The sequence below is a fragment of the Octopus sinensis genome, linkage group LG1 (genome assembly GCF_006345805.1).
Source record: "Octopus sinensis linkage group LG1, ASM634580v1, whole genome shotgun sequence".
NCBI classification, from domain to species: Eukaryota; Metazoa; Mollusca; class Cephalopoda; order Octopoda; family Octopodidae; genus Octopus; species Octopus sinensis.
In genome coordinates this window covers 154,287,467-154,308,038 of record NC_042997.1, presented here as the reverse complement: position 1 = coordinate 154,308,038, position 20,572 = coordinate 154,287,467, and the positions used below count along the sequence as shown (strand labels likewise).

The 20,572-nt window shown below is 35.5% G+C and overlaps 1 protein-coding gene across 2 annotated transcripts in view; it reads right to left on the bottom strand.

Annotated features, from left to right (window-relative positions):
• LOC115212228 (vacuole membrane protein 1) overlaps positions 1-20,166 on the bottom strand; it is an 82,485-nt gene extending 62,319 nt beyond the window's left edge. The window contains exon 1 of one of the 2 annotated variants that reach the window (XM_029781075.2): positions 19,666-20,166. The gene's annotated coding sequence lies outside the window, so the exon portion shown is untranslated. Of the gene's footprint in view, positions 1-4,293; positions 4,427-19,665 lie in introns of those variants that run through there. The other variant, XM_036505740.1, reaches the window with a different exon arrangement.
• Between the last annotated feature and the right edge of the window lie 406 nt (positions 20,167-20,572).

Here is a 20,572-nt window from a genome sequence, read left to right as displayed (position 1 = left end):
TGCTATCAGCTAAGCTTATGGCATAATGAGATTATGGATTTAACTGACCATCATAATAAATTGTATGTTATTCTTAAGCATGTTTGTTAGCGTGGCTATGTGATAAAGAGTTTGCTTCTTAACCACATGGTTCCAGGCTCAGTCATACTGCGTGACACCTTGGGTAAGTGTCTTCTACTATAGCCTCAGGTCAAGCAAAGCCTTGTGAGTGGATTTGGTAGACAGAAACTGAAAAAGTTATCACATATACATACATACATATATATATATACATATATGTGTGTGTATGTGTGTGTCTTTGTATTTTTACCCCACCACTGCTTGACAACCAGTGTTGGTGTGTTTACATCCCTGTAACTTAGGGATTCAGCAAAAAGAGAATGATAGAATGAGTACCAGGCTGAAAAGATTAAGTACTGGTTGCAGTCTAATGACTAACTCAAGTAAAAGATTAATTCTAAAATTCATATATAGTACAGGTGTTATGAAAATAGTCTGTGTAACAGGCTAACAGTAACAGTACACATGATGCTAATCAAATGTTGTGGCAACTCATGTATCCAGCATTGGTATATGCCCAGCCTTTAGCATTACAAATATTCCGTGGTGCTCTAATATTTAGAAATCATTAAGACAAAATGAAAAAGTATTGACACAAGAATAATAAGAACCCACCAACTCAATAGAATAACCTACTAACACACGTTATTCCACAAAACAAATGAATATAACACACTGAGAGAGAATAATGGAAGAACCCAGTAATACAAAGAAGCAAACGTTTGGATGCAATGAGTGAATATCTAGGACATCGTCAACATATCCCAATGTTAATAATAAGGCCCGCCATGCAAAGATGATATCAAGACTTTCTTCAAAGAAACACAAAAGGAAAAAAAAAAAATGTCTTAATGGAAAAATCCAGGATGTGGAGATGAACGAGAGAATTAACAATGGACTGGAAGGCAAAATCAATTTCAGAGACAAGGAAAAAATATGCATACACACAAACACACACACACACATATATATATGAATTACACATACATATGAGTATGTATGTATATTTCTAATCTCTTTTCTCATCTATAAAAGGAACATCTCTAAAACCTCTCTCACATTTTCAAATAACTGTTATAGCCTTTAGTTTTAGTTAATACCTAACTGGGCTCACACATCTTTCTTTCTCACATGGGTAAATATGAATCTCCTAGATCCTATTCTGCTTTTTCCTTTCTCAAGTACTTTGTAAAAATTTTGTTTATACTTCTTGCACTGAAGAATACACTGATATATAATTAATCTAATTAATTCTATTCGACCATGAATTTGCATGATTTTTATACCACTATACGAAACAATCGTCGCATGAATTAAAATTCTCTTATATATTTTAATGCCTTCTCTTCTCCATTTTTATCGAAATTGTCGAGTTTTATGGGATTTCTTTCCATAAACTCACAACACACCATATACAAGTATTATTTTCATATTTGCAATTTTATGCCAGTAAGCTACCAGCAAAATATGAAGAATCTATATTAGAAATCTGTTTTTGGAAACCTCGAAATTAAAGGACAAATTTAATTCAACCTTTTTACACATATATTACATATGCCTTTATACACACACAGACAGTCTGCCTTTATATATATACACACACACACATATACACACATACATTTGTGTGTGTGTGTGTGTGTATATATATTCACATATATACACACACACATGTATTTGTGTATACCAACATATACACACACACATATATACATTCATATATACACACAATATATAATATATATATGTATACATGTATCATCATCACGTAATGTCTGTTACCCTTGCTGGCATGGGTTGGGCAGTTTGATAAGACCTTTCAGATGCCAATCTCAGCTTTGGCATGATTTCTATGACTAGGTGCCCTTCCTAACCTAAACCACTTTACAATGTGTACAGGTAACTTTTTTTCTTGATACTGGCACTAGTGAGGTGACCAAGTTGCAAGACAAAGAAAAAAAAGAAAGTAAAAGCCTTCTTGATGGACTGGGAGTGGCTTAACCCTTTCGTTACCAACCCGACTGAAACTGGCTCTGGATCTGAGTACAACTGTCTTGGTTCCATAAGTTTTGAATTAAAATATTCCAACAAGCCTTAGTCACAATTTACGTTCCTAACTCTAGCTTAATGATAACTAAGTTATTTTATTAAATTCTTTGTTATATTTAAAGTAATTGAAAGAAACACAGAGCATGTCAAAATAAATATGGTAACGAAAGGGTTAAGTAAGACAGAAAGACAAGCACAGGAGCCTTGCTGTAGAGGAGATACATAGATACCAACATTATATGAGGGTGGATGAGTAGCAAAGAGGGAGATACAGATGGTGACGATGAAGTACCAGAGAATACTCCCAAGGTAAACATAAGGGGAAAGGAAAGAGTGGCTAGTTTCATAAGATTGTGTGGAGAGTGACAAAGGGTTAGAAATGGGGATAGAGGTGGATGCGGTAACTGACAAACAAGAATGGTGGTGTGAATGACAGTAAATATCAGTGTGGAAGGAGACAGAGGGAGGTGACTGGTTGTGCAAAAGGGGGAAATGAAACATGTGCTGATACTTCTCTTTAAGGAGTACAACAGGTCAGTAGTGCCATAGTTAGAAGAGTGACAAAGGGATGGATGTTAGGAAGATGAGATGTGGGGAATATCTGATGTGAGTACATTGCATTGAAAGGTTCAGCACGTACAAGCATAAGTATAATGCTTTTAGGACTTCACTTTCACCATGACAGACACATCTTCTCAAGCACAGCAAATCATCAATCATCTCAGTCCTTTGCCATCTCCAACATCTTGAGATCAGCCTGCACTACTTCATCCCATGTCTTTTGGGGTCTGCTGCCACTTAATTAGCAATTCTGTGACATCAAATGACCTTCCTTGACCAATTGCAGCCCACCTACCAGTAGCCATCTTAGACTTCCAGCACCTCCCCATTCATTCAGATTCTGACCAACCTGAGGAGAGGCTCTGTTACAGCTTGGAGGACTATAATAAACAAGAGGGGGCTGAGAACTGATCCCTGGTGGACTCCTACTTGCACACTAAATTCCTTGCTATACTCATCAGCAACTTTCACCATACTGACAGTGTACCTGTACATGGCTTTTACAGCTCTCGCTAACCACTCATCTATCCCTAGCTTCTGCATTGCCCGTCAGATAAGGGTGTAGGAGAAATATATATATATGTATATATATATATATATATATATATATATATATATATACATATATATGTATATATATATATACATATATATACATATATATATATATATATATATATATACATATATATGTATATATATATATACATATATACATATATATATATATATATATATATATATATATATATATATACATATATATATATATATATATATATATATACACACACATATGCACTTACACACACACACACACAATAGTGATTTGCATTTGTTTTCAAGTCATTAATTTTAATCATTTTAAGCATTAAAAATATAGTTTTTCCACATTTAATGTATTATGTAATAATAATAATAATGATGATGATAATAATAATAATGATGATAATAAATATAATGATAATAATGATAATGATAATAATAATAAACATATACAATGAACATTTTTGACACCTAATAATATATTATGACTGATGAATCTGACCCAGTACTTGGACTAGTTGTTTTGTTTTACTGATAATAGAGGGATGAAACACATAATTAACCTGAGCCAGATGTGAATACAGAGCACATTGCAATCTGACTATATACCACAAGGTATTATGTGTGACGCCCTACTCATTCTTCAACACACCTGTTTATTTGTAAAAAAGTTATAGCAAATGACTGTAGCAGTAAATGTAGGACTATTGACAACAATAACTCAACAAAAACACAAATGGTTTTATGGACACACCAAAACATAGTAGCAGTGGCTATATTTCATCACAACAGCTAAATATTTGTAAATTCAACACTACAAAATCTTTCTACCTGTGAGCAAAAAGTCATGTAAACAATAACAAAAAATAAAGTGCAAATAACAATAAATGGATTTCAGAACACACACGAAAATAATGAATTAAGATTACATATAACAAGCAAAGGTAGAGATGGAATTCATAGGAAACTTTGATTATTTCAATAACTGAGGTAAGCAGTCAAAGCAATGCTACTTTATCTTCCTTACTTTCAAAATACAAAGGCAAGGCCCAAAACATTACATTCTTCACTGCTTACATCAATTAAACCTATCCAAATCATCTATGATCTCCCTAAATTGCTGCTGACAGAGATTATCATCAGTTTCTTCTGATTCTGGATTTTTACCTAAGCAAAGATATATGCATTTTTGTTCTTTGAACTTTTAGTTACTCACTATAACAGAAATTTCAGCTTGAATCAGCATGGCGAAATGGAGTGATATCCGTGTTTGCATTTGTTCACGTATAAAGATTTGTAGTTTGGGTTAAAGTTGGCCGAGTTGATTAGCCAATGAGTGGTGAGTTTGTATTTTATTATTAGAACTATTATTGTATGTCTTATAAGATCATGTTCAGTGACCCACTTTGCTCAGCTCTAAATATATACAATGATTAACTGAGTGCAATAAGTAGCAGGAACTTACCATGAGTCAATGAAGAAGAAACCTGCAAACTAGTCAAGTGTATTTTCTTGTAAATTACCCAACAAAAACTGAACTTTTTTATTGATGTTCCAACAAGGTAACAGGCTATAAGAGATTAGTACTTCCTATAAGAACTTGAGAAGAGTGCAGAAGAAGAACCAAAACATTCCAAATTCGAAAGAAGCCAATCTAAGCATAAAGCATTATTAGAAACTTTCAGCCAGCTGGTGGTCAAAGATCATATTTCATCATAACAGACATCCAAATGCTAGCAATAATAGCATTCTGTGAAATAAATACTTTCCCAAGTTAACATCTTTGGCTTCAGGTAGTCTTCTAATTATTCTCTGAAAATTATAAACAGTCAAGAATATTTTAACAGTTTTTAAATTATTCCTTGAATATTTCAAAAAACTTTATTTTCTAATAATCCAAATAACTTTATTTCTATGACCATTTGCCCTTCCTGTCAACAACCCTTATCTGTTTCCAAGCAGGGTAATATTTCCTTATGACCAGACATGTTTTCCATGGAAGACTAGAAATGAACAGAATAGCATACATGGAGGTGATACTCCTTTACAACCATCATATCAAGACAAGGGTACCCCCCCACACACACAAAACAGGCTTCTTTCAATTTCCATCTATGAAATCTACTCACAAGGCTTTAGTTGGCCCAGGGCTATAGTAGAAGACACTTGCTCACATTGCCACACAGTGGAACTGAACCTGAAACCACATGGTTGGGAAGCAAGTTTCTTAAGCACGCAGCCACACGTGTACCTATACAGCTTCTTTTTATACAAAGGGTACTTTGTATGTACTTCCATTGGCTATGTATCCACATTTTTAAACACCATGAATGAGAGATGCATCAAATATAAAGTGCCCATCTCTCACCTTGATCACCTACTGTGCAACCAAAATATAGATGGTAACCTTTTCTTATTGTTGAGGCAATTTTACATTCTTGTGATTTTAGGAGTGAACTGCCATCAAATGCAAAAGAAAAAAATTATTTACAGTTTCTGAGGCACTTTAAATGGCTAAATGTAGTTCTCAACTATAATATTTGATGCAACAGATATCATACAACACCTCACAATTTGAATGAGGAAGTGATCGTTACCAGTGTCGCCTTACTGGCACTTGTGCCGGTGGCATGTGAAAAAACATTCAAGCGAGGTCGTTGCCAGTGCCGCTGGACTGGCTCCTGTGCAGGTGGCATGTAAAACACTCCATTTGAGCGTGGCCATTGTCAGTACTGCCTGACTGGCCCTCATACCGGTGGCACGTAAAAGCACCCACTACACGCTTGGAGTGATTGGCGTTAGGAAGGGCACCCAGCTGTAGAAACTGTACCAAATCAAGATTGGAGCATGGTGCAGCCATTTGGTTCACCAGTTCTCAGTCAAATCGTCCAACCCATGCTAGCATGGAAAGTGGACGTTAAACGATGATGATGATGTAGGCTAGTGGTTCTCAAATTGGGTCCACATAACCCCTGGGAACCCATACAAGATTTTGTTGCCAAAGTTTGTGTGCAATAAATTTGTTATACTTCTACAATGCACAGAATATTTTAACAATTTTTTAATACAATTCCTAATAATATTTAATTATAAAAATATAATGGGATATTTTTAAACTTCAAATAGTTATGAGGGTCCATCCAAGTAAAATAGGAATCACAGGGGTCTATAAACAAAAAAATGGTTGAGAACCATTGATGTAGGCCAATGACATCATATGTTTATATGGATGATTGCCATATATCTCTTATATACTCATATCCTACTCTTCTATTGAGATGATGCAATCAATGCTCTCAACTATGCCATATTCCTATTGAAAATCTGTAAAGGAGTATGACAGCATAAATCAAAAGATTAGCTGATATTTGAAATTAAAAATTTAATGTGATTTTTCTAATTAGCAATCTAAAATTAGTAAAAATTAACTAATTTCATCTTTGGAACAAGGAAAGAGTATAAATTTGTTGACCAGTGTTATTAAGTGAAACGTGATCCCATGAAACAACCTCACCATTTCTCAACAAATCTTGTGGTAGGTCCCTCAATCCCACAGGTCTTCATGGTCTGTCTTGCTGCTTAAATGCTGGTTGTTTTAATCATCACATCGAGCTAAGCTTAATCATTAAGTGGGCCTAGGCTCAGATTAATATCCCTTCAGTTCTGGAGCCGGCAAGATTATCCAGAAGTGATGGGAAGAGACCAGATGGCCTTACCTTCTGTTACTGGGTAAGAGGTAGGTGCTTCAACTGGGACGTCATAGTCTGTGACTCTTTTGCTCCTTCCCACATCCTGGATGCTGTGGTAAATGGGAGGATCACTGCTTCTGTAGCTGAACAGAATAAAATCCTGCAGTACTGAGACCTGACAGTGAACTATCTCTTCCAGCTTGTGGTAATGGAGGCGTTTGGAGGGATGGGCCACTAATGGCAAAGTTCTTGACATCATTGGCAGAGATGTCAGGTGATGCCCATAAGGGTGCTTAGCTTTTCCAATGCCTTAGCCTCACCATTGCCCATGGTAATACTGTGAGCATGCTGGCTTGCTTCAGTAGGTTCCATTGAACCTTGAGGTGTGCAACCAATTGAAGCACTTGGAACAGCATTGATGTTTTTTCTTTCTTTTCTTTCTTCCCCCCACCCCACTTTTTTCTTTGTCTTTCACTTGTAAAATATATTTATATTCATATTTTGAATGAAAATGAAATATTTACATTGTTCAACTTGGAAATCATCTCAGAAAATGCATGAAGAAAAATCCCAAGTTTGAGCTTCAACCCAGGGTAAGACAAGGAGGATTCAAGAAAACAGATGTTGAAAAACTGGTAATTGCAATGAAGTAGAAGTAGAGAAATGTTAATGTGAGGTGCTGACATATTGTCATTTTACTAGGTCAAACATAATTTTTCTTTTACACGTGGTTATTTCACAGGGAACTGCTGCTGCTTTTAGTTGCTTACGGAGTCTCCTTAAAGGGAGAGAACTGCTTCTAGGTTTATATATATACTAGCAGTATCGCCCGGCGTTGCTCGGGTTTGTAAGGGAAATAACTATATAAGCATTTTTAGAGAGTTATAGCCAAAAAATAGCAAAAAAATGCATTAAAAATGGAAAAAAAATTATGGTAATTTTTTTTTAAATCATTGACTCATCGTAGACATTTTTAGAGAGTTACTTCCCTTATATAATAGCGAAAAAAAAATGCATTAAAATGGAAAAAAATTATGGTAAATTTTTTTTTAAATCGTAGACTCATCGTAGATGCGCGCTAATACCCAGAAGGGCTCGATATGAATCACGACTATAAGATAGTGCAAAATGTGGGAGTAGTTAGGAATCTAAATCGTAGGAGACAGACACACAACTTGACTTTTAGATACATATATATATATATATATATATATATATATTTGTTTATTTTGAGATATATTTTTTCCCATGTGTGTTTTCATATTTCCATAAAATCCATTTATCAGCTCATTTCTTTCACTTGTTTCAGCTCTCCCACACAAATGCATTTTCCCCACCTACCTCACTCTCAGACAACAATGCAGAGACAATATATGTAGGAAAATTGCAGTTATTAAAATTTCTTACATAAAAATCATTTCTTCAAAAATACGGTTTCAAAAGTGGAAAATAATATATTCTTTAATTGTTTCACAATAAATTGAGATTTATTTAATCACATAAAGTATTCAGATATTATGTTGGATGGGGGTGATTTTTATAGGGTGTTCAGACTACATGAGGAGTGCAGTTAAGAAAGACACCAACTGCTCCGTCTGCACTGCCAAGGCTGAGCTTGTGGCAAACATCAAGGAGGTGTTCAAAGATCTTCCCAGGGATACATCAAGGAACACATAAGCCAGGTTCTAAAGCTAGCTTGAGACCATTGTGGAAGCTGAAGGTGGCTAGTTTGAATAAACTGTTATCTTCATAATCTAGTTGATATTTTTTGATTTAAAAAAAAAATATTTCTAGTTTTGGATAGGATATTGTTTTTTTTTTCCTTTTATACTAAAAGTTTATTTCAAACACCCTGTATCACCACCATCACCATCATACCGAGTAAACTGAAAGTGGAGGCGCACAGCTTAGTGGTTAGGGTGTTGGACTCATGATCACAAGATTGTGGTTTTGATTCCTGGAACAGGCAAAGTGTAGTATTTTTTAAGCAAAACACTTCATTTCACACAGCTTCCGTTCACTCAGCTGGCATAAATGAATAATCCTGCAATAGACTAGCATCCCATCCAGAGAATATATAAACTAAGAAACTGGCCCTTATGTGTCTATATGACTTGCAAAGGAAACTACTTTTTTTTTATTTTTACTCTACACTCTGAAAAGGTGGTTCATGTTTGGAAGGACATCTATCCATAAAACTGTGATGTCTCAGCAAGATGTGATCCTACAGGAATTGACTTGGATTGTGTAAAATCATCCAACCCATGCCAGCATGGAAAGTGGACTTGTTATGACAATGGTCCTTCTCATAAAGTCAGTGAGAGAAAATGTAAGTCCATCAATGGAAATAATATTTTTTTTTTTTACTTGTTTCAGTCATTTGACTGCAACCATGCTGGAGCATGACCTTAAGTCAAACAAATCAAGCCCAGATCTTATTCTTTATAAGCCTAGTACTTATTGGTCTCTTTTGCTGAACCACTAAGTTACGGGGATGTAAACACACCAACATCAGTTGTTAAGCGATGGTTGGGCGACAAACACAGACACACAAATGCATATATATATATATATATATATATATATATATATACGACAGGCTTCTTTCAGTTTCCATCTATCAAATCCACTCAAAAAAGAAAAGGTCGGCCTGACGCTATAGTAGAAGACACTTGCTGAAGGTGGGATTGAACCTGGAACCATGTGGTTGGGAAGCAAGCTTCTTACCACACAGCCACTCATAAAATTTTAAACAATAGAAAATAGTACATTTTATAAATTAATTAGAAAATGCGATGAAGACAAAAAAAAACAACCCTTCAATCATAAGGAAGAGATAGATACAACCAGTGACTGTTAATTACATTGCTTAGCACCAGGATAACCTATGATCAAAGATGTTCAAGTTATGACCACCCATATAACTGTATGCCAAAGACATTCATTACATCATTTGCTTTTTTGAGTTTTTTTTTTTTAATTTAAGATTTAGACTGTGATGTAAGGAATCACATCCTGACATCTTAAGTAGAGGAATATTTGGCTGCCATTCCTAACAGGTTAAGTAACTGCATAGGGGGTCTTGAATATATTAAAGCTGTAAAAGACAGAGGCCAAAACAAATGTTTAATACAAAATTGTTACAGGAGAAAATTAAATCAAGGTCTAAATTTAGAACTAGAGAGGATTTTAATACTACTACACAAGATTGTATAAGAAGGACTCAAAAAAAAAAATTTTAATATTTAAAATATAGGACATAGTAAATGGAGAATGTTGCATACAACACTCGCTATATCATATTACCTAGTCTTAATCTTGACTAAGGCATCATATAGGAAGCTATATTCACTAGGTAATAGACCACACTGAATATGTAGCTATATTTATTTACTGGGTAAAAAGGCAACACTGAAAAGCCAGCATCACAAACATAGTTCATGGACTGACTTCACTGCGAGGCACTATGGAGAAGGGTCCTCTACCATAACCGCAAGTTGTGAGTGATATTTGGCAAATGAAAACTGAACAGAAAGCCATTACAAATACAGATAGGTGTGTGTGGATATAAATACTTTGTGGTAATTCAATCCTTCAAATACATTAAATTTTTTAAATGATTTAGTTCAAGTGAACTTAGCCATTCATCATCATCATCATTGTTTAACATCCCCTTTCCATGCTGGCATGGGTTGGATGGTTTGACTGAGGACTGGTGAGCTAGAGGCTGCACCAGGCTCAATCTTATCTGGCAATCTTCCTAACATCAACCACTCTGAGAATGTAGTGAGTGCTTTTACGTGCCACTGGCACGAGGGCCAGTCAGGCAGTTCTGGCAACGACCACGCTCAAAAGGTATTTTTATGTGCTACCTTTTGAGTGTGGTTGTTGCCACAACTGCCAGACTGGCCCTCGTGCCAGTGGCATGTAAAAGTACCCACAACACTCACTCAATAAATAGAAATTGATAAATAAAATAGGGTTTATATCATCATCATCGTTTAGCGTCCGTTTTCCATGCTAGCATGGGTTGGACGGTTCTACTGGGGTCTGTGAAGCCAGAAGGCTTCATCAGGCCCAGTCAAATCTGGCAGTGTTTCTACGGCTGGATGCCCTTATGGTCAACAGCTTAATAATAGAAACCATTAAAAAAAAAATCAAATATTTATAAGTAAACATTTGTACTTACAAACCTGAGAAAAACGTACTCAATAGAAGTAGAATTTATAGCTTTTATTTGAAATTGAAACATATTATAACCACAATTTACAAGTGTGTGTATGTTAATGCAGTTAAAGTAACAGTAAAACCAATTTTTATTGGATAAAAAAAATAGATTCCTTTTGACGACCATTGAAACAGTCATGGTCTGAACAACCATCTGCCTCAGTTCTGCCACTGTTTAAATGTTTACAGTATATGACAACTGAAATGTCTAACAAAAAGCAATAGTAAACAAGAACTTAAGTAACAGTGTGAAAACCAGCATGTGTATTTACTTAATGTAGATTTATATGCAGTATTATGTATTGAACCTTTCTACTGTTCATATGTGGTTTGCTTTTTTAGGGTCAAATCAAGGGAAAAAACAAAAGTTAGCCTCTGATCAGAGACCCAGTTAGAATGCTTACAACAGAATAGAGGCTGGCAAAAGCATCAAGTGCCTGACAGTAGTGTTAAGCAGGGCAACAGTATTTTCATCTACCAAATTCCACAGGCTGTAGGAGAGACCCTTGTCCTAAGTGCTGCACAGTGGGATTGAACCCACAACTACATTGTTGCAAAGTGAACATCATGACCACACAACCAGACATATACAACTGACAAATAAATGCAGATACAATCTATGTTTAACCTGACTATATGAGATAATGTTGATATTTCTCGGGGTTAGCAGAACACATTAAGTGTTCAGAAGGCCTATGTAGTTACGTAACTTGCTAAAAGCAATAGCTAAGTCTCCTTTAAATTACAAATTAGAGTCAAGCATCTTTAAAAAAAAAAAAGGAAGCACACACTGAAAGCTGTACCTGAAACAAGAAGGGATGGCCAAAGCTGGAGTGCTATTGATCAGGGCTCACCTGAGTTAAACAAACAAATGTTCAAGAATGATACCTTATCGTTTGCTATGTCATCTAATTACACAGTGAAATACAAATTGTAGCTTAACTTGTAACATAACAGTATTAAGCAAAAGTTTTATCAGTAGAAATAAAGATATTTAAAATAAAACCAGTAACATCACATCCAGTGTTTTAAATCCGAGTTTTGTCCCCGTTAACGGGGGTGGCTGGATCTACCTCAACGCCATGGCAACAGAGGTAGGCAGGTGCAACCCACTCTAGCCTTTGGTCTGACTGGTGCCCATTCTCCTTTGCTATCATGAGGCTTTTTTGGAGCTGGATTTTCTATGGGGAGCATGATCTTGCTTACCCTCAACCTCAGTTTCTCTTTATTACAATACTTAGAATACTATCCACCTTTCTCCAGTCTCTTATTTATTTCTCTATCAATGCTGTTAGAGTCCATATTTTCTCATCTGTTTTGCTTGCCTGTATCTATCACAATTTGACTTCTCTCTTATAACCCAATTTCATTTTTATTTCTATTTCATAATTCCTTTTAATTTGTGGCTAGCTCGGATGTCATGCTACAACCAGCACACAAGGTATATTAACAACTAGTTCTGTTTATTTCAGTTATCTCCCCCTTTACACCTCCGAACACTTGTTTTGGGAACTCTGCTTCCACTCGACTTCTTTAACTTTTTTTGCTATCCTATTTCTGGCTTCAATTAATTAAAAAAATTATGAAATTTTTAATAAAATAACTTTACCATTATTAAGTTGGAATCTAGAACATAAATTAACATGAAATTTTGATGGAAGGATTTAATGCAAGTTAAACATTAAGTAAACAGCAAGTTTACATCACAGAACCAAGGGTAGCCATGAGCAGGTAGGTATCAAAAGCATAAGTATAATCAAGGAAACCTGTCTAGGAAACTGGACAGTCTGAAGAACTTTACGAAGCATAAGAGAAGGGAAGGAGAGAGTGAATAGTCACCCTAATAAGTGGTGAAAGCAGGCAGCAGAGGTAAGCAACTATTCTGAATTAAAATTGATACATGTCCTCTTAACTATATAGAGATAAATCTTCTGAGGTTTTACATTGGTTATTAAAGATTATAAGCACCAATCTGAAAGACAAAAGATCTTGCCAAGAAACCTCATTACTCATTACACAACAGAGAGCCAGCCATTTTTCTTTTCTCATTGGATATATGGTCTGTGTTTCATCAATAAGGCTGTGTCCATTTTGTATCAAATTGGTGTTTATAATACCTAATACCATTTACATCAAAATTTGATTCCTGGATTTATTTTTCATTGCAAGTATTAAACAGAGTATGCTTTGCATTGAAAGTATCAAACAGAGTATTGCTATGTTGCATACATGGAGGATGTGCTAGTGCTAGGTGACTGAGAAATTACCTATAGTCATTTTACGTCTGCTTTTCCATGTCGGCATGGGTTGCATGGGACGTCACGATCTGAGTTAGTTCTTATCTGAAGTAACTGCCCTCCTAGACAGAAACAAAATAGTACAGCTAAAACTGAAAAAAAAATGTAAAAAAATAATCATCATTCATAGTACCTACTTTTAGAAGAGAGAAACAAGTGCTCAGCATTCTCACCATTAACACAGTTGCTTGGCACGCAATAGATACATAGTGAGGGTTTCGTGAGTGACACTATTGTTATTTTCCATCGAAAAATTTTAGATGGAAAAAAAGAATAGGCTTAAAAAATTGATGCTTATATTATCACTATATTACTATATTAAAGTTATATAATTGTTTCTGACAAATTTTATCACAATTCATATAATGTAGTTGCACTGTTGTCATAAAATAACAACATACAGTAAAGAAGAAAAATATACTTCATAGAATGGTTATTGTTTGTCTATAAAAGGCTTCTACTTACATGTAAATCATATAAGTGTATGCTTATGTTAGCAGTTGATAATGCATTCACACACACACACCCTCACACATTATGAACACAAGTATGGACAACTAGTTAAGTTCACTTCACAACCATGTGTTTCTAATTTTAACCTTAATGAAGAACACCTTGGACAAGCATCTTCTACTATGGCCTTGAATGAGCCTAAGGCTTATAAGTGAAACTGGGTAACTGGAACTTATGTGAAAGCCTGTTGGTGGACTGTATTTGCTGTCTGGTTTAACACCACCATCTGGTTCTTGAGTTCCTTAACCCTTTCATTACCAACCTGGCTGAAACTGGCTCTGGTTCTGAGTACAAATGTTTTGTTTTCATAAGTTTTGAATTAAAATCTTCCACCAAACCTTAGTCACACTTTATGTTCCTAACACCAGCTGAAAGATAACTAAGTTATTTTACTAAATTCTTTGTTATATTTAAAGTAATTGAAAGAAACACAGAGCATCTCAAAATAAATACAGTAATGAAAGGGTCCAATCAGTTATTGACTTTTTTCCAGGTCCCCAGTCAGAGGATAACTGCATATCTTGATGCCCTGCAGGAACTTGTGAGTCATAGATCTTTTTCCCCTTTCCAACTCCAATATCAAAGGCCATGGGAAAAGATCATGGGAGCCGCCCTTCCAACATTGACTAAAACATAGAAAAATTATTCTGAAGCACATACACATGTGCTGCAGAGCCAGCACAAACTGAATATCAGGGAGTGACCAAGGAAGACCTGAAGAGAAACAGTCAGGGTTGAATTGAGAACACTCGTTGAATGAAGCGAATTTGAGATTTGGAAAAGTGCTCATCGTCATCATCATTTAACGTCCGTTTTCCATGCTAGCATGGGTTAGACGGTTTGACCAGGGTCTGGGAAGCCAGGAGGCTGCACCAGGCTCCAGTCTGATCTGGCAGTGTTTCTACAGCTGGATGCCCTTCCTAATGCCAACCACTCCGTGAGTGTAGTGGGTGCTTTTTATGTGCCACCAGCACAGGTGCCAGGGGAGGCTGGCAACGGCCACAATCGGTTGGTGCTTTTTACGTGCCACCGGCACGGAAACCAGTCAAGGTGGTACTGGCATCAACCATGTACGGATGGTGCTTTTTATGTGCCAGGGGAGGCTGGCAGTGGCCATGATCGGTTGGTGCTTTTTACGTGCCACCAACATGGAAGCCAGTCAAGGCGACACTGGCATTGGCCACATACAGATGGTGTATTTTAGGTGCTACCGGCACAAGTGCCAGGGTAGGCTGGCAATGGCCACAATCGGTTGGTGCTTTTTACGTGCCACTGGCACGAAAAATAAATGTAAAACTTACAATGATGATACTTTTTTGGCTAGGTCCAGAGAAGGTGGCAGTGGCCTTAGCCTTCAGATGCCCTCTGAAACCAACAACATACATATAAGTCATATGTAGATATCTCATATAATTAATCAAGCATTGAGAACCCTTACAGAAACTCCTGTATGCTGATGGCCTAGTTCTAGTAGTGTTAAACCAGGAATCTGTAGTAAATGTGGGAGAGAAATCCCAAATATGGAAGTAAAAACCTAAAAATGAGTGACCTCAAACCAAACTTAGCAAATAGTAAAATTTTAAGTAGGAAAGAAGACAGGAATCTAGATGGTGACAAAAGAGTAGACAGGAATTCCATATGGCATACTCACAAGATATGTTGGGGTATCAGAGGCAGTCTAATAGAAAAGGTAGATTACATATACAGTAGATGCACAGAAGCATCTAATAGTACATGTGAAATAGATTTTCAAAGTTATGAAGGCTCCCAAGAAGTAGTTGATAGCTTTTGTTATCTATGTGACCTAATTAGAAGTTAAGGTGGGTGCTCCAAAAGCATGGTAGCCAGTCTAAGAAAACAAAGTCATAAAGTTCAGGGAATTGTCTTTGCTGATAACAAAGGATTTGTCTCTTCGAGTGAAAGGGCAGATTGTATGACGCTTGTATCCAAAGTACAATGCTACACACAAGTGAGGGTTGGGCTTTGAATGCAGAAGATTTGTGAAGGAGAGAAAGAAATGAAACGGGCATGTTTCACTGAATGTGCAATGTTGGTGCACATGAATGAAACAACACAAATGAGCCAAGGAAAAAATTGGATCTAAAAGAAATCAGATGTAGTGAAAGAGAAGATTATGTTGGGATAAGCAAATGATGCATATAGAGAATGACAGTTGTAAAACGAAGTGATGAGTGAATCTGTGGAAAAGAATGATCTAAGAAAACACAGGATGAAGTGGTGAAGGCTGATCTCAAGATACTGAACTTCACATAGGAAGTGACAAGGACCACAACAATAGTCGACACATGAGACTGGAGAAAACTTGTCCACCTGTTCAAGAAACAAATTTTAAAAATAGTGATAGACTTTGAAATGTATAACAGGTCTACATTTGGGTCTTTTACCTATTATACTGATAATGCTTGTCTCCTCCTTTGTGGTACCTTTCAATCTATCATTCATCTTCTGACAAGGGATGGCATTAGATCTGATTATCTGATATGCCATTACCCTTTTGTACAGCTAGCCATCATTGCCTTTCTCCACCAAGTAACATATTACTGACATCCATCGTTCTCACCTTTGCCCAGGTTTTTACTAATCATTTATCAGCAAACATGGAACTGTGTCATCAATGTGTCTCTTTTCAACCTCGTCTATTACCCTCTTGCTCCAATCACTCTCCCTTCCCCTGCTTTCTCACTCTGGTTCTTTTTGACATCACATTTTCTTCGATTTATCTCCTTAGTCATGTTGCTTTAAATGATGAGTAGAGGAGACTTTTGAGGAATACTAGGCAACCTAGCACTGGTATCATGATAGAATGCACCCAGTACACTCTGTACAGTGGTGCTGAACAATTGGAGACAATATACAGTCATGAGAACCATGACTCTATTCTGTTATAGTTGTACTAGAGCCTTGCCATGGTTATGACAACCTCTCTGATGCTGGTGCCACAATAAAATGCACCTGGTGCACTCTGTGAGGTGGTTGGTGATAGGAAGAGCATATAACCAAAAATAAATAAATAATTGTACCTCAAATGGAAGAGTGAGATATGGTCTTTGATTCATCTAAGAGGGCAATAACTCCAAATAACAAGTGATTCAGACCATAACACCCCTATCCAACCAATTTCAGAATATATGATGTGTGTAGAAAAACAAACTGTTCGACTTAATAGTAGATGTTAATTAAAATTACATTCATGGAAATGCAACAGTATGATGAGTAGCCAACGAAGTAATCACTTCTACAAACCAACAAAATGAACATAATGTAGAATAAACATCGCTGTTCCTAAGAATACATTTTATGTTTTTCATTTAATCACTAATAATTATTATTTTCTCTATGTGCAACATATAAAAAGTATATAACCAACTGACACTCACGGAGTGGTTGGCGTTAGGAAGGGCATCCAGCTATAGAAACACTGCCAGATCTGACTGGGCCTGATGAAGCCTTCCAGCTTCACAGACCCCAGTTGAACCGTCCAACCCATGCTAGCATGGAAAACGGATGCTAAATGATGATGATGATGATGATGTTAACTTCTCAAAGACTGAGAGTTACTCAGCTGAACAGGATTGGTTTACTGATAATAAACTCGAATATTTTGAAAAGTCATAGGTGAAAGAAAACAAATGACTTCAGTATAATTGATAAGGCAGTTTAAAAGATACAAAATGTTGGTGTTGAATTTCTAGTACAACTATAACAGAATTTAAAGAAGGCCATAAAAAAAAACTTATAAAAATATATCCCAACCCCATACTATTCAGTTCATTTTAACAAAGTTTAGTAACTTGAAATAAGTCACCTTTGAAGTCTCAGTTATAAAACTGGTTTATCTTCTGATGATTCTGTTGGATATTTCTTTAATATCTGCACAAGCTTTTTATCCGACAACTGATATATCTAAACAGGTGACAAATTAAGAATTAAAAGAATGGGAAGTAAACATCCTAATAAATTACCTTCTAATACAAGCAAAAGTGAAACAGGAAAAGTAGTATAAGAAAAAAAAAAAAGAGAGAGAAAGCAAGAAATTAAATGAGAGTACTGATTTATAGAATTGACGTTTTTGAAAACGATAGAACAAATATATGTTGACTGTTTAAACTGACTGAATCAAGTATTGACGAATTAAATCTAAGAAACTGTTAAGACGAGGATAGAACTAACTAGAAATCTAAACCATGTTGAAAAGTTGGTTAAGAAAAACAGCTGTTACTTGGAGTAAATAAAAATTAATTGCAACACTAAAGTTAGATATTTTTTTAGAGAATTTGTTCGTCAAGGTAATATTGATAATAAAACAAGGATGTAGTTCTCAGAAACATGGAAACAATTAGTGCTATGACCTTAACACTGAGATTTGCCACACCTATGAACATTTCTAATAAATCAAATTCCAAACTTTTATGGAGGAGTATAATTTAAGATAAAAGGGATCGCCAGCTAACTAAAGAAAAGATTAATCTTTGAAAGGAGCTGATAACAAAAATATTGTAATTATTCGAGAAGAAATTTAAGGATAAATAAAAATTAATGAAATACAAAACTAGATCCACATTGTGGTCACGTTTAAAACATATGCTAAGTAGGCGTGTTGCTTGCTATTCTATAGAAACTGTTATAGATAGGCAAGTACACTCACAATTGAAGACTTTATAATAGAATAATTAGTGAAAATATTATACCATATCTAAAGACAAAACCTAAATCGTAAGAGGTATGTTGTAAGAATAACTAAAGTGATGACACGTAACAAGGGAATGAATTGAGATAAAACCACCTGATAAATGCCGTTATGCATGTGCACACTTACAGAAAAGTCACACCACCTTTTCGCTTCTCTTCTTTTAGATTTCAGTCATGGGATAAAAGAAAGAAAACAAAAACGTGTGGCCTATTTGTTGTACTGTTTTTTTTTTCTTTAACCTTTTCGCTTTTAACTAGTTACAGGTGGAAAAGAGAATGACGAAATACCTACTCACACACATGCAGTCACAGGTAAATTAACTTAAGCAGAAAAATTGAAACGGCAAATTTTCACTACGTAACAATAATAATCTTCCTTGCCTTTTAAAGACTGTATGGGAATCAGTTAGAAGAAATGATACTTTTGAACGTAACATGACAGAAACTAATACTGTTAAAGTCATTATATTTAAGTGTAATAAGTGTAATTACCTAATAGATAACTAACCTCCAGAATTCGCACGCAGCATAAAGATAACGCGACACGTTGTGTACTTGGAAAGCAATATCAAAGACCAAGATTATCAAAGAGAAACATTGATGAATTTTTTTAAAAATTTGCTTGTGGCTGGATATGTTCCCTTAACAAATACCAGACGATCCTGGGTTTTAAAAATAAGATGCGTTATAAAACTGAAGACATAAAAATTAAGTTCTAACAAATCGATTATGATTGAAGAGTTTTCTAGGAAAATGCAGGGAACTGTATTAAAAGAATTTACTACTTAACTGGTTGAATATCTTAAGGATTAGCCTCTAAATATTACTGAAAGGTTGTCCTTAAAGTTTTTTTTTTAAGAACTGGTACAACAGAATGTTACAAATGAGAAACAGACCAGCTGAATTGAGTCAGCATGCGTATGGTGGAATTATACCAGCATGGATATTATAGATAACAGTTGATTTCATGCTCACAGAAAAATCAGGAATACCGAAAAAGAAAAAGGTCTCACCTAGTCGTTTCAAATGGTTTTCTACTCGGTCCGTCCCTTTTCTTGTTCTTATGATCCCGCACCACACTTCTAGTTGTGGTTTTGTCGTATTAATTTGTTTACGGTAACTTATGTAGAGTTTCAAAATATATTTATTGTATTAATGAATAGATATATTTGTATGTATGTATGTATGTTTATCTTTTTTTTTTTAAATATGTATACAGCTATATAAATACATCGATGCATACACTTACGTGTCAACTAATACAATAAATCTATTCATGTGATAATATAGTTACTGCTATAGAAAGAAATAGAAAACTTAAAGAGTGGATATATATCCAGATCGGTGTTTATTAATAAATGTAAAGAAAATAGCCGTATAATGTGTGAGGCGAAGAATTTTAAGATAAAATGATAAATATGTTAAAAGCTGAAAGCCGCTACTAGCCAAGTGACACTGATACATGCCGCCATGGACAGTAGCGGCGTGACGTGCAGAGCTGGCCTAAACTGCTTTACCTTTCAAACAGTTCATTTTCATCTATAGCCGCGCGTCGTACAAATCGATTGTTGACCGGTACGATAGAAATTAAAAAGAAAAAAAAAGTCGTTGCCAAATACATTCGTGTTTATAGGGCAAGGCACTATAAATATGTATTTGTTTGTTTCTATATATGTGTGTGTGTGTGTGTGTGTGTGTGTATTTTCGACTTGTGCCAGTACAAAGAAATGGATATGACTACGACGACAATAATGGTAAAGGTGGTGGTTGTAAAGGTGATGATGATGAGGAGGATGATAATGATGATGTCGATGATGATGATGATGACAATAATGGTAATGATGATGGTGGTGGTGGTGGTGGTGATGATGATAGGACTTTTAAAATCTATCATGTGATATATCGATGCCTCTGCATCGT